At 38.3% G+C, this 13,064-nt stretch overlaps 1 protein-coding gene across 5 annotated transcripts in view; it reads right to left on the bottom strand.

Annotated features, from left to right (window-relative positions):
* The window catches only part of LOC124717362 (spectrin beta chain), a 496,390-nt gene extending 490,745 nt beyond the window's left edge, over positions 1–5,645 (bottom strand). For 2 of the 5 annotated variants that reach the window (XM_047244197.1, XM_047244195.1), the window contains exon 1: positions 5,550–5,645. The gene's annotated coding sequence lies outside the window, so the exon portion shown is untranslated. The remainder of the gene's footprint in view (positions 1–5,549) is intronic. The other 3 variants (XM_047244196.1, XM_047244198.1, XM_047244199.1) reach the window with 2 other exon arrangements.
* Positions 5,646–13,064: the final 7,419 nt, after the last annotated feature.

Genomic DNA, 13,064 nt, shown 5'->3' with positions numbered 1-13,064 from the left:
GGCTTGGCGATGACACTGCAATTCAGAGACAGCAAATGACTTGGGAGTGGAGCTGAACGCAATGGATAGTCTTATAAGGAGGGCAAGTTGAACATTAACAAAAGCAAAACAAGGATACTGGAATGTAGCCTAATTAAATCAGGCGGTGCTGAGGGAGTTACGTTTAGTAAACGAGACAAAAGCAGCATACGAGTTGTGCTACTTGGGCAATAAAATAACTTGTGGCAAGAAACGCTTTTCTCAAGACGAAGAATTTGTTAACATCAAAGATAAATTTAGCTGTTAAGAAGTCTTTTCCTAAGGGATTTGTCAGAAAAGTGTAGCTGTGTACGGAAGTGACACGTGGACGATAAATAGTTAAGAAAATGCAAGCTTTTCAAATGTAGTGATATAGAAAATTGCTGAAGATTAGACAGATACCGTAACCAATTAGGAGATACTAATAGAATTGGGGAGAAAATTGTGACAATGTAACTAAATGAAGGAAAATAACTAAAAGAAGGGATCGGTTCATTGCACACGTTCTGTGACGTCAAGGAATCCTGAATTAAATACTGGGTACGAATGTTGGGAGTAAAAATCGCAGAGAGGCACCGCGATATGGATACAGCAAGCAGGTTCTAATGAATGTGTGTTTGCTGTAGTTAGAGATGACGATGCTTGCACAGGATAGAATAGCATGATTTAAGTAATAATGAAGCTTTCTGTGTGAGAGCCAATTGTATCCTTTATTAAGAGCGTGCTCAGCTGCAGGTTAGGTTACAAAGGGTTATACCACCAGCGTGTCTACTATTCAGTTTGTCGACAGCTCCATGTCCCATCATTATAATCTTACAACCGACACTGAAGAAACAGGTAGAAAGCGCTTTCACAGTTAAGATGTGTGCACTATCTTAATCCATCGCTGTTGGCCGACCACGCCTTTTATCGCGGCTCTGTAGCAGTGGATAAGCTATCTTGACGTTATCTCCAGCAGTGACGGGAGCATGTGTACTCATTTCCGAGCTCTACCTGCAAAAAAAATATTTCCACCGACACCCAGTACTGGAGTACAAAGTACCGCCGCCATCATGCCGAAGCCTGGTTGGAACACAAGAGGTTTACTAATAGAAAGTGCTTCTCACGATGGTTCGCTTCCCTTCCTCGCAAGGCTAAACTGCACCACAACAAACGGTATATACAGTAACTAATACCCGCCCACACGGGGTAAAGATCACACCAGAAATCGGAAAATATGGTCTGAACAGGACTAGAAAAAACGGACCAATGAAAGACTAACTACGCCCATTTACGAATTCAGCACAACCCACTTCATAACCCCCCCCCCCCAGATGTAATCTTGTCCGCTAAAAAAATTTGCCCAAGACCTAGGAATTACGAACATGTGAACAACTGCGAGAATAGTGAATTGAGAGTGCAAAAGTAGTCCTTCCCTTCGAGCCAAAATAGGTTAGAATAAGATTTACGGTAGTGACGTCCTATGTTGACAGATGATCAATAGTCACAGCTAGAGCACTAGAGCAAAGATAGAAAATAATCCCAGTCTTTATCCCATGTGTGGCTATTGAGCGAACAAGATAGATGACATAGGTTTAGGTCATCTAAACAGAATGCGAGTATACTAAACGGCAACTAACATATACCCAAAGACAAGATAGCAAAATAATTAAACGATTGGTCAGTACAGCAACCAGTATCCTTTCCAATTGAGTTTTTCACTGGTGGCTCCCCTTATGTGTAAATACCGGGATGCGGAATTTCACCACGAAAAGAAATGTAGAGAAAAATACATAATCAAATGAATAAGAACAAACCAATTGGGTGGGAGCCTCAACAGAACAAAATTCCTAAACCCACACTCCTAAGGGCATCAATGCCCTTAAGAGCCCCATAAGCTGAAAACATATGGCAGATTATTTAAAACAACCTGCTCATCCAGCCCTTATACGGTAGGAACTTGCCATTTAACGAGGAATCCTTGTGACAGGTACCTAGAATTTTAAGGGGGAAGAAGATTAGGATTTAACGTCACATCGACGTCGAGGCCATTAGAGACTGAGAACAAGTTCGGGATAAGAAGGAAATCTGTCGTGCTTTTTCGTAGGAACTATCTCGCCATCAGTGATTTATGGAAATCACAGAAGTCTGACTGGCCGGCCAGGTATCTCAACCGTCGACTCTCTGAACACGTATATAGTGTCTTATCATTGCCTTAAGCCTCTTCGTTCAGTGCCTGGAACTGTCCCAAAAAAGCAAATACGATGAAGTGCTAACGTGGATACTATATACGATACGATTAACTATGGATTGGCGCTCCGAACTTCTCCGTGGCCTACACACTATTCTAGTAAGCGGAGTGTAGCTTATTTTGCGCATTACAACATCCAGCGTCATAAATACCTGAAAATACTACTTGGTACTAACAACGTTCAGCATACCCTCATAATTATAAGCTTATGAAGTGACATCCCCTTCTTGCGAAATTGCGCTGAATTACCTTTCACCATGCTTTAAACTGAATTATTATTAGATTCATTAAATTGTCCCAATAGCAACAGTGTATATTATCACAGCGAAGTACTTAACATGCTTTTCTACCACAAATCTCACATTATAGTCATTTTTGTTCTCATCAAATGAAACAGAATAGTCCCATCAACACTTTACAGCTGCAAAAACGTGCTTGCCGACTTTTACGCCTCAGGGTGATAAATAATAATCTCCCTCAGGTGAAGACTTATTATAACACCTTAATCACATATCTTTTTCATATACTTAGCCTCAGGAAAATTTCCTCTAAGACCGTATGTCTAGTCTGTAAAAACTTAACTGCAAGCCTGGGATTTTGTCCGAATTTAATGCGACATGTTAACCGAGAAATTTTTTGCAAGGACTCCGTCGCAAAAGACTGTTTCCATAACAGTTCTGTTTATTAAAAAGAGCAACTGTTCTTGCAAACGATGGACGACCGTCCAAAAAACCCGGACGAGTAGACGAAACGTCTGTATCTATGTAATTAATTAGCTTAAATACTCCCGTCTGGTTGATATTGTCTGCCCATGTAGCCACCCACTCTGCCCGACTATTTCTAGTTGCCTTACACTCTCACAACGAAAGGCCGTTGCCTGCAATGTTGTTATTACGGCAGACTCATTATTCGGAGCAACACTTTAAACTTCTTAAAAATTGTCAGTCTTTTACACTGAGGAGTAAATTCAGTGTTCGATGTTTGTTGCCTGGTAGTGTCAAAACTTATACACCCAAAAGTACCAGTTTTTGTTACGAATATGAATCATATTTAGGGCTCGAAAACAAACTGCGTTTCTGCTCTGTTGTATTTGTTTACTGGCACCAGTTTTCGGATTATAAGGCTACTGTCGGTTGTTGCGTGACTAAGGCCCAATAAGCCGCAAACTGGCTCGTAATAAATAACGCTTTTCAACCTCTGCCAAAGAAGTGACAGAAGACAATATGAATCACTTTGCTACCACAGAAACTCTGCTACTCATTTGATTTGCATCTTTTTGTAACTAACTTCCAAAACAGTGTGTCGCAATTTCACAAAAATCCGCGTAGATGGGTTATGTCTGCTCTCGTGATTAAGTCGTTAAACTTGCTGGCGGCAAACGTCTGGAAATTGGAAACCGGTACCTTTTCAATACTAAAGTAAGTTTTCATTGTTACACATCCTTATAATTTATCGCAATATTTGGACTTCGGCGTCTGAATTACCACTAATTTTCTCATTAGAAGCTTCAACTTTACCACGAAATAGACAGCTGACGTTTGTTTTGTGTAGCTACAAAGTACGCCAAGTATCAAGTTTTATACGAAAAGTGTATGTTAAAAAAAGGTTTGAGTTGCTGGAGATTTTTTGTTGTTGTTAGCTCATTGACCAACAACTGACGGTAGAAAGACTGTAACCCTGTGTAAGAAAGCCGTATAACTGTCGAAATCTGATCCCACCCTACCGGAGTGAATTCTAGCAAGCTGAACTACTGTGTTGCCACACCCGCCACTTGAAACACATGTCTACGTTTAACAAGCGTATAAGGACATCAAAAATGATGCGGGCTTTCTTGGAAAAGATCCCTCTCTTAGTGGAAACTCAACACTATCTTCGATACATTCCTAATGCTGAAATGCCAAACTGAACAAAAAACATGCAGATGGGTTTAGGTGCCTATTGTTTATATTAGGCGAGGAAAAGATTTGGAAAACCCAAAGTTAGTTGTCATTTTAATGCCAATACATTGGAAAATTTAACGTTGACAAACATGTTAACCACAATATCGACATTTTTTAGCACAAATTCCAACAATTCGTTCGAAAAATTGCTCTCTCTCTCATATCAAGACCTAGGACGTTAACAACCGCCAGTTAAGCTTACAGAAATGCACTTTGATTACCTTCTCTCTTCCAAAGCAGTATAAATGGCGTCACTACTGTATGTCAGATAAACCAATGATTTATTACTTGTTGACTACATATATAACAACTCTGGGATAGAAAATTCCTATTTCTATTTTTTACACACAGTATACTATATCGGTACATGTACTTCTCCAGAAGACTTTTATAGCACTCTGAAGATGCTAACATTTTTCCATTACTTTACCTGCCACAGGCAACTATACCGGCAACTTAATGGCACTCCCTTTGATACTACTTGCACCCGGTTAGTAAGTACTTTATTCAGCCAAGGATCATTTTACATTGACAATGGATTTGTCAAATTATTACTAGGAAAAAGATGAGCCATATAAGCTGATATATGAATATACAAACGTGTTTAGTCTGGAGAGGACACGTGAATCGATAATTGACTCAATTCCCCCTATGTTTCATTTATGCACAATTCGTCCTACTTCGCCTATGCGTCAGCACTTTACAGTGCCACTACTGCCCACAAATTCTGTGCACTAATGACTTAGTTGCATTAGAAATATCTTGATAATAGCAAGACCATTTTTATTGCTTCTTCAAATATTGAAATCATTTCATTAATTTCTTAGCGCTAGTTAAATTTTATTTAACGAACTGTATCACTCTTCGTCTTCCGGATGACTTATCAATTTAATTTAGCGTACAAGGAAATATACTTCGGTACTCGCCGATCAGTCAGTACTTCGAAAATAAGGTACTACTTAGAGCCAGCCGCACTACTACAAATTATTCTAAGCAGTTTATAATTTTGACCGCATACTTTGACAGGAACTATTCTTCAAAGATTTCGTTATGTACAACTAATGTTCAGTAACTGTTTATTACCTTTACCATCTTTAACCTAAAGTGCTGCAGACTCTTAAACATGGCGTTTATCAAAATTAAACTTACGTTATAAAGATCACTTTCATTACTCTGAAGTCTGTGGATACAGCTTGCAAACGTTTTCAACGACTGAGAGTTGTCTACATAGCGGAATGAGCACTTCACAATTAGAAATTTCCGGCAGACGGCTACTATGAAGGCGCGGGTGACAGAAACAGTTCGGTCGATTCACCGAAAAACAACTTAATTTCTTCATAAGTGGCACAATACGTGCTTACCTTGTATATCGGCGGGTCGTTCGGTGTCGCAGACACACAGGGACTAACACACACGCCACACACACCCCTGCAACAGCACACTACCAGCCCGAAAATTACCTACACTGCAACGAACTCGCTTTGCACCTAGTCGGACGACCGCTCAACTGCACAGTACAAAGATGGCTGCGCGGCGCAAAGTAGTCGTGGTTTTTAAGCACTTTACGAGGCACAGTTCAGAACCTACCAACTGTAGAAGGAAATGTTTCACGATTTCTCTTATTAATTTGTTCAGTAAAGACTGTAGAATGTGTTATAGACGCAGTAATTCACGATGCCGATTATAAGCGGATAGCTACAAAACTACCATGATGTCACCGGCCCCTTTAGGTTACTGACTGATGAATGAACAAGAAAATGAAAGTGGGCGTGGCACTACGGCAGCAAAAGAATTGGAAATTCCTTTTCTTTGAAACATCGCTCATAGGAGATCTATTAAGACTACAGGCTAAACTAACATTAAATTCCCGTGATGACACGTTTTTGATGAAACACGCAAAAGTGGGTCACTCGAACAGGCAGAAATGGTAGAAGGAAAGTAATTGGTTGCTCCTGTTTATAGAGAGAAAGTTAACCTGTAATTTGAACTTCTTTACATCCTCAGTGCTCTGTATAATGACAGCAACCAGTATCCCAACTGAAATCTCTAGAAAAACGAGCATTAGCAATATCCTCCCCATACACTTTATGCAAACACTAATCTTTTGCACTTAAATAAACTTGTGATGTGTGTACTTTATAAAACGGTAGTGAGCCTCCACTATTCCATGTTAACACCAATTAACTGATATGGGAGCCCTCAGCCCCAACCCACAGTAGTTATCGTTTTCAGTATTCAATCACCATGTATTATGTGCTTGATTTAACAAGGAAAGCTAGGGTCTGTCAATAAAATAAGAGCAACAAGTTAATTTTCGTATAGTTTGCACTGCTTGTGTGTCAGGGTCAAGTCACTCTCACTATCACAACAGCTACAAGAATGTGTTACAAATATCTGACAAAGAGCAATCTCTTGGAAAAATAAAATGACCATAAGTATATAATTTTAGGTGAAAAAACTTGACAGAGTGTGAACAAAATTGACACTAATACACATTCTTTACTTACCCACATCATCCAAAAAGCACATTTCTCTCATCAACATATTTTTTTTTTCCTCCTTCCTCTATATAGCAGTCTCATGGTCTTTTTATGATTGGAGAATCAAAAGTGTGCAGATGGGGAAAGAAATGTAGGAGAAAGCAGACTTGCCTGTTGTGCTGTAAGGAAGTGTGTTGGGGGCACATCTGATGGGTATCCATGGCGAGGGAGATTAATGTGATCCCTGAAAAGGAGCAGCAGCCATTTCACACCCACGAGAATCATCTCATTTTTTGGGTCTGTGGACCTAAAACTGAATCTAATCTAATTTAATCAGAAGTTTCAGGGGCACCAGTCTGGAGAATTGATTTATGTAGCCTTGTAACATTAACAATTATGGCCTTTCCATGATGATACTGTGAAAGTTAAAAAGCAAGGGAAAACTGCAGCTGCTGTATTCCTTGGGGATATGTAGCTCTACCATATGGTTTAATGATGATAGCATCCTCTCAGATTAATTTTTTTGGAGATACAGTAGTCCCCAATTCAGGTATCCAGGTAGGAACTTTGTCAGAAGGATAAATGTATATGATGTTCAGTGGGTCAGAACATGGGATTTTAGTCCTATTAATTGTACAGAGAGATTAGAGAATTTTAAAAGAGAAATTAATAGGCTGAAAATTATATGTACTGAGAATTAGTGCAAAATGGTGACAGCAATAACACAATTTCTGATCAGTTAAGTACAATTATACAAGATGATCAACACACAGTGAAATAGGAGAAATGAAGAGCTATTGTCTCTTTATTTACTTATTTATTTATTTTTTTACCAAAATAATATGTGTGGTTACAGAAGACAGTGTGTCAAGTTCAAAAATTAGACTTTGTGCAAAATGCTGTAATAGTCACAAAAAATTATTTTGTTGCTTAGTGTATTCTAAAACTAAGTATCTTATCAGTATAAATTGATTTTTCCATTTAAAATTAAGTTTGGTCACTGGTGTTCAACATTAAAGTTAGTGCGCAATAAAAATTGTGGGCGTGACCCATTGTATGCTCTAAATTGGAGCTTTGATGTTAACTTATGAAAATGTGGTTCTGTGAGCTCTCATGAATGATTAATTAATTAATAGATGAAGCATAGGTATTCAGGAACATAATCATTTATTCTATACTAATCCAGGAAAAATCACAGTAAACAAAAATTATAGTTATGTACAAAAATTCCATGCCTCTTCATCGTCTGGACCAGGGTAAATACTCCCAGCACTGCTCAGTGCTGTTTTCCCCACCTGCTGAAGCTCACAGTTTTAAATTGTTCTTCTTTTATCAGTGATGTTTTATAAAGAATTATCTCTGGTTGGTGTTTTTAAGCTGAAGGCCATTGGAATGGATAACTGTCATTGTCATTTGTGTGATTTTGTAGTTGGGTTTTCAAGACAGCAGCTTAGTCAGGAAAACTGCCTTTTTATGCATTTTGATGGCAGTGGAACTTTTTCCCCCAGTTTGTCTAATCAATTATGTCTACTACTGTGGGTGTTCTATAGATCCACTGAAAGTTTTCCTCTTCTGCTCTGTCAAATTGTGCGATGAAACATGCTAATCACACTCTTTGGGGTGTGTCCAGCAATAAGAACTTTAGAATCGATTATTTCCAAGGGTGGGGACTTCTGGAGGGCAGACATGCACATCATTGCAATATGGCTGTTCTTATTTTGGCTTCAACAGTGGCTGGAATGCATTATCGATGTTTTCTCTTCTGGTTTGATATCCTGATTGAATCTGTATATTCAGGATTCCACTTGCAGCATCAGCCTCATGCCAATAATTAGTCTATAGCATTACATTATTTGTCCATAATGCCCATTTGTAAAATTATATTGAATTTTTGAGTAAAGCAATTGGGAGATATTGCTGCAAATCACATGTAATGGTCTGTGTTTTGTTACTGTTCTTTTCAATTTCTTTATTGGCATTCTTACTTTTCAAACTGCATGAGCTTCCACATGATGTCCTTTGATAGCTTTCATTAACTCAGGTTATTCAGTTTCTGGAGCAAGTTTCAGGTGGATTTTCATTTTATCACAAGTTGCACATGTGTCCATACTAAGTTTCATGTTTGGGAACTCCACAAAAAAAAACTTTGTAGGCTGCATTGCCATTAGCCCTTATTCTGGCGTATTGTTCACACAGGGATGTAATCATAAGGTATGGGGACAAAAAAATTTTACTACAGTGTCTTCTTGAATAGTGATTCTCGTAGCTTGGAATTTTTCTGAGAAATTCTCTGACACTGACTGTAACAGTTTCACGGTTTTCACTCTTGAGTATACCTCACATGTCTGTCTGAATTACTCCAGATGAAGCCATTCTTAAAAACAAACTGTTTCCACAAATCTCCTGGTTTCACCAAATACACCCAAGAAACATGAATTGCACAGTTGTGCCATTTCATCACTAAACAGTATATGGGACAAGACTATAACTGCCTTGTAGCTGTGTTCTATCCAGAATCTTGTTCTTCCCGGGTCTCTCAGTTCTACAGGGTGTTACAAAAAGGTACGGCCAAACTTTCAGGAAACATTCCTCACACACAAAGAAAGAAAATATGTTATGTGGACATGTGTCCGGAAACGCTTACTTTCCATGTTAGAGCTCATTTTATTACTTCTCTTCAAATCACATTAATCATGGAATGGAAACATACAGCAATAGAACGTACCAGCATGACTTCAAACACTTTGTTACAGGAAGTGTTCAAAATGTCCTTCATTAACGAGGATACATGCATCCACCCTCCGTCGCATGGAATCCCTGATGCGCTGATGCAGCCCTGGAGAATGGCGTATTGTATCACAGCCGTCCACACTATGAGCACAAAGAGTCTCTACATTCGGTACCGGGGTTGCGTAGACAAGAGCTTTCAAATGCCCCCATAAATGAAAGTCAAGTGGGTTGAGGTCAGGTGAGCGTGGAGGCCATGGAACTGGTCCGCCTCTACCGATCCATCGGTCACCGAATCTGTTGTTGAGAAGCGTACGAACAGTTCGACTGAAATGTGCAGGAGCTCCATCGTGCATGAACCACATGTTGTGTCATACTTTTAAAGGCACATGTTCTAGCAACACAGGTAGAGTATCCCGTATGAAATCATGATAACATTCTCCATTGAGCGTAGGTGGACGACGAAACTAAAATGAGCTCTAACATGGAAATTAAGCGTTGCTGGACACATGTCCACATAACATCTTTTCTTTATTTGTGTGTGAGGAATGTTTTCTGAAAGTTTGGCCATACCTTTTTGTAACACCCTGTATAAGTCTTGATATGTACATAAGTACCAGTGGAAATTTCCCTCTCCCCATTATTCTCTAAACAATATTTCAGATCTTTCACCAGTTAATTTTTCTGAACACTTGTACCTACACAAACATACAGTTTTTGATTCTCTCTTGGGGTACATTTTATTTTTACTTCCCTTCATCTCGTATTTCAACCCCAGATTTCAAAGTATTTTATGAGAATCCCTTTTCTGCCATGTCTTTCCCTTCGGCCCTCCTTCCCTCCCTGATAGTACCCTTTTCCATAAAATGATTCAATGGCAAATCATCTCGCATCATCATCAGATTCACTGATGGTAGGATGACAAGTCTTCTCTTTTTCTTTGGAATTATTGGGCTGCAGACATAACAACCAAGGGATCATATCTGTATTTGGTCTGCTGCTGGTACACAGTTGGATGTGCTACGACCTGAAAAAAAAAAAAGACACAAAATTTTTTACTTATGAGGGAATTTTTTGTTGATCTCTGCTGCTATAGGCATACAAAGGTATGTATGTAGGTAGGTAGTTATGTTCTGCAAATACAATTGGTGCCAAACTAAGATTCTGAATTTTATATTGCAATTGTTAGCATTTATTCTTCACAAAGTGCAGGACTTAGCTGACGACCACATGGTACATAGCACAAGTCAGCAGACTTCACCCATTATACATACTCCCATCTGCACTGAGCTCAGGGAAGAATGTGTCATATCAGGATGGTCACAACTGACATGCTATTCTCTACACCAGGTCAATATCCACAAACATAACCCACTATACGCTAATGCACCAATCAGCAACAGGTGCTAATAGGACCTGACTCAATGTTTCCAGACAAGGAGTGAAGTGCCTGAGAAGTAGTGCACTTAACTTGTTTTCACCACTTTTGGACTTAACACAGGATCTACTGCAAGCACAGATAGATGTAGATATATGCATATATAACATATATGCAAAATAGAATAGGATTAGGCAAGGATGTGGCATGAAGTTGGCCATGGCCTTATCAATGGAACCATCCCAGCATTCATCTTAGCAACTTGGGAAAACCATGGAAAATTTAAGTCAGTATGATTGGACAAGGTACAAACCCCACTTATCCTGAATGTGAGTCCAACACATAATACAGCTTTTACCACCTAGCCACCTCACTCAGTATATGATTTGGAAAGAAAACATATGTACCTAGTCCACAAGGAGCTTACATCATGGAGAAGAATTATTATAAATTGTATTTCTAGAACATGAAACTTTGATACAGTACACTTCTGAAAAAATGAAAGCACAGAATACATTATATAACACTGCTGAAAAGAATAACACATGGACACAGGAACACGTGTCAATACTACATACATAACAACTAATCTTTGAACTGCTCTCTTCTCTGAGAAACTGTATTGCACTGGATTTGAAACAGAAAAAACTGAAAACTAACAGCAGAAACATTCTTGTGCAAAGACAAACATAGCATGGATGTTACATCCATCAACAGATTAAAAAGTACTCAACAATAAATGAGGGCATATATTTCTGTAGCCTAATACATTCTTTAATGCTGTAAAATACTTATCAGTAAGAAATGGTTTTAACTCTGCTCTAAAAGCCATGTATGTTGGCAATGCATTACAAAAAGTAACACCAAAGTGGCTGACATATATTTGAGTATGAGTTGCTTCTGTTCACTCTACATGGGGGAACCCACAGTTGAGAGTGTCACAGCTAGGATAACCACTCTTTGTTTGAAGGTCTCCAAGATTAGCTCTTGTCATCAAAACACATTTTGTTTATGTACAGGAATGATACATTAAGCACACTCAACTTTTTAAATAGGGACTTGCAGTGAGTCCTTGTACAGCTTTGTGATAAAATTCAAATAGCATTTTTTCTATAACATAAAACTTCCACTTAATCAAGTATTAATTTTACCCCAGAACACTATTCCATAACCTACAATGGATTCGAAGTAACCAAAGTAAGCCATTTCAGGACCTTCTGCAGAGCATGCTTTAGAAATGATTCTCAGACCAAAATGTGGAGAACTGAGTCTTTGGAGAGAATCTCTTGATCGGCGTATATTCTTGAAGCTTTGTACATCATACCCTTTCCAACTTAGCCTAGTACCAAATGGAGGTCATGGTTTTATTTCACTCTTACAAATTGAATGTAATGTGTTTTGTCCATATTAGGGGTGATTCAACAATGACTGTAAGGATTTGAGCAGTTGTGGAGAGACATTCTGTAACATTGCCCACTATTAGTCTGATGTCACTTGCAAACAAAATGAGTTTCTGAAATCTGTCTGTCATTCACATGCATAAGAAACAGAAGAGAGCTTAACAGATTACTTTGTGGTACAGCTGCTTTGACTTTCTTTGCATCAGATACAAGTCTGATTATATGAGTAAAATGAGCTGAAATGGATTTCACAACTTGTGATCTATTTTGAAAATATAATGGAAACCACTTGTTTACCATCCCACTTATCCTCATTGCTTCCAACTTATCTAAAAGAATTTCTTAACAGTAATGAAAGATTTAGAAAGGTCTAAATTTACTCATGCACCACTATTTTTGTTATTTATGTTTCTGGTTATTATGTATGTAATTCATTATTGTTGTTTCTGACCCCTATGAATGGCGAAGTAAATGAACAAACATAGCCGTAGGTATTTAGCAGTTTCAAGTGGATGTGGGTTGCAGTAGTATCCATTGTAGATCTATCTTACAACTGTATGCACCAGTTGTCCAATGTATAATACATTGATTACAACATTTTTTGCGTCTACATTATCCCATTATCCAGTACTATAAAATAAAGAAATAAATCAATACATTGCAAAACTACACATACTGACAACAGTGCAAATATCTAAATTTTCCTGCAGCATGACATACCCTAAAAGTTTCTATGCCATTAAACACTATCAAAAGAAAAAAACCAGCAGGAAAACATTTATTTATTTATTCATCCATAGACCATTTATTACAATACATGAATAATATACCACAGAAATAATATATCCATATAAAACATTAACAAAATAGGATAGGATAAGATAGGGCAAG

This window comes from Schistocerca piceifrons, chromosome 9 (assembly GCF_021461385.2).
Source record: "Schistocerca piceifrons isolate TAMUIC-IGC-003096 chromosome 9, iqSchPice1.1, whole genome shotgun sequence".
Lineage (NCBI taxonomy): Eukaryota > Metazoa > Arthropoda > Insecta > Orthoptera > Acrididae > Schistocerca > Schistocerca piceifrons.
The sequence above is the reverse complement of the archived record's forward strand: the minus strand, read 5'-3'. Positions and strand labels throughout refer to the sequence as shown.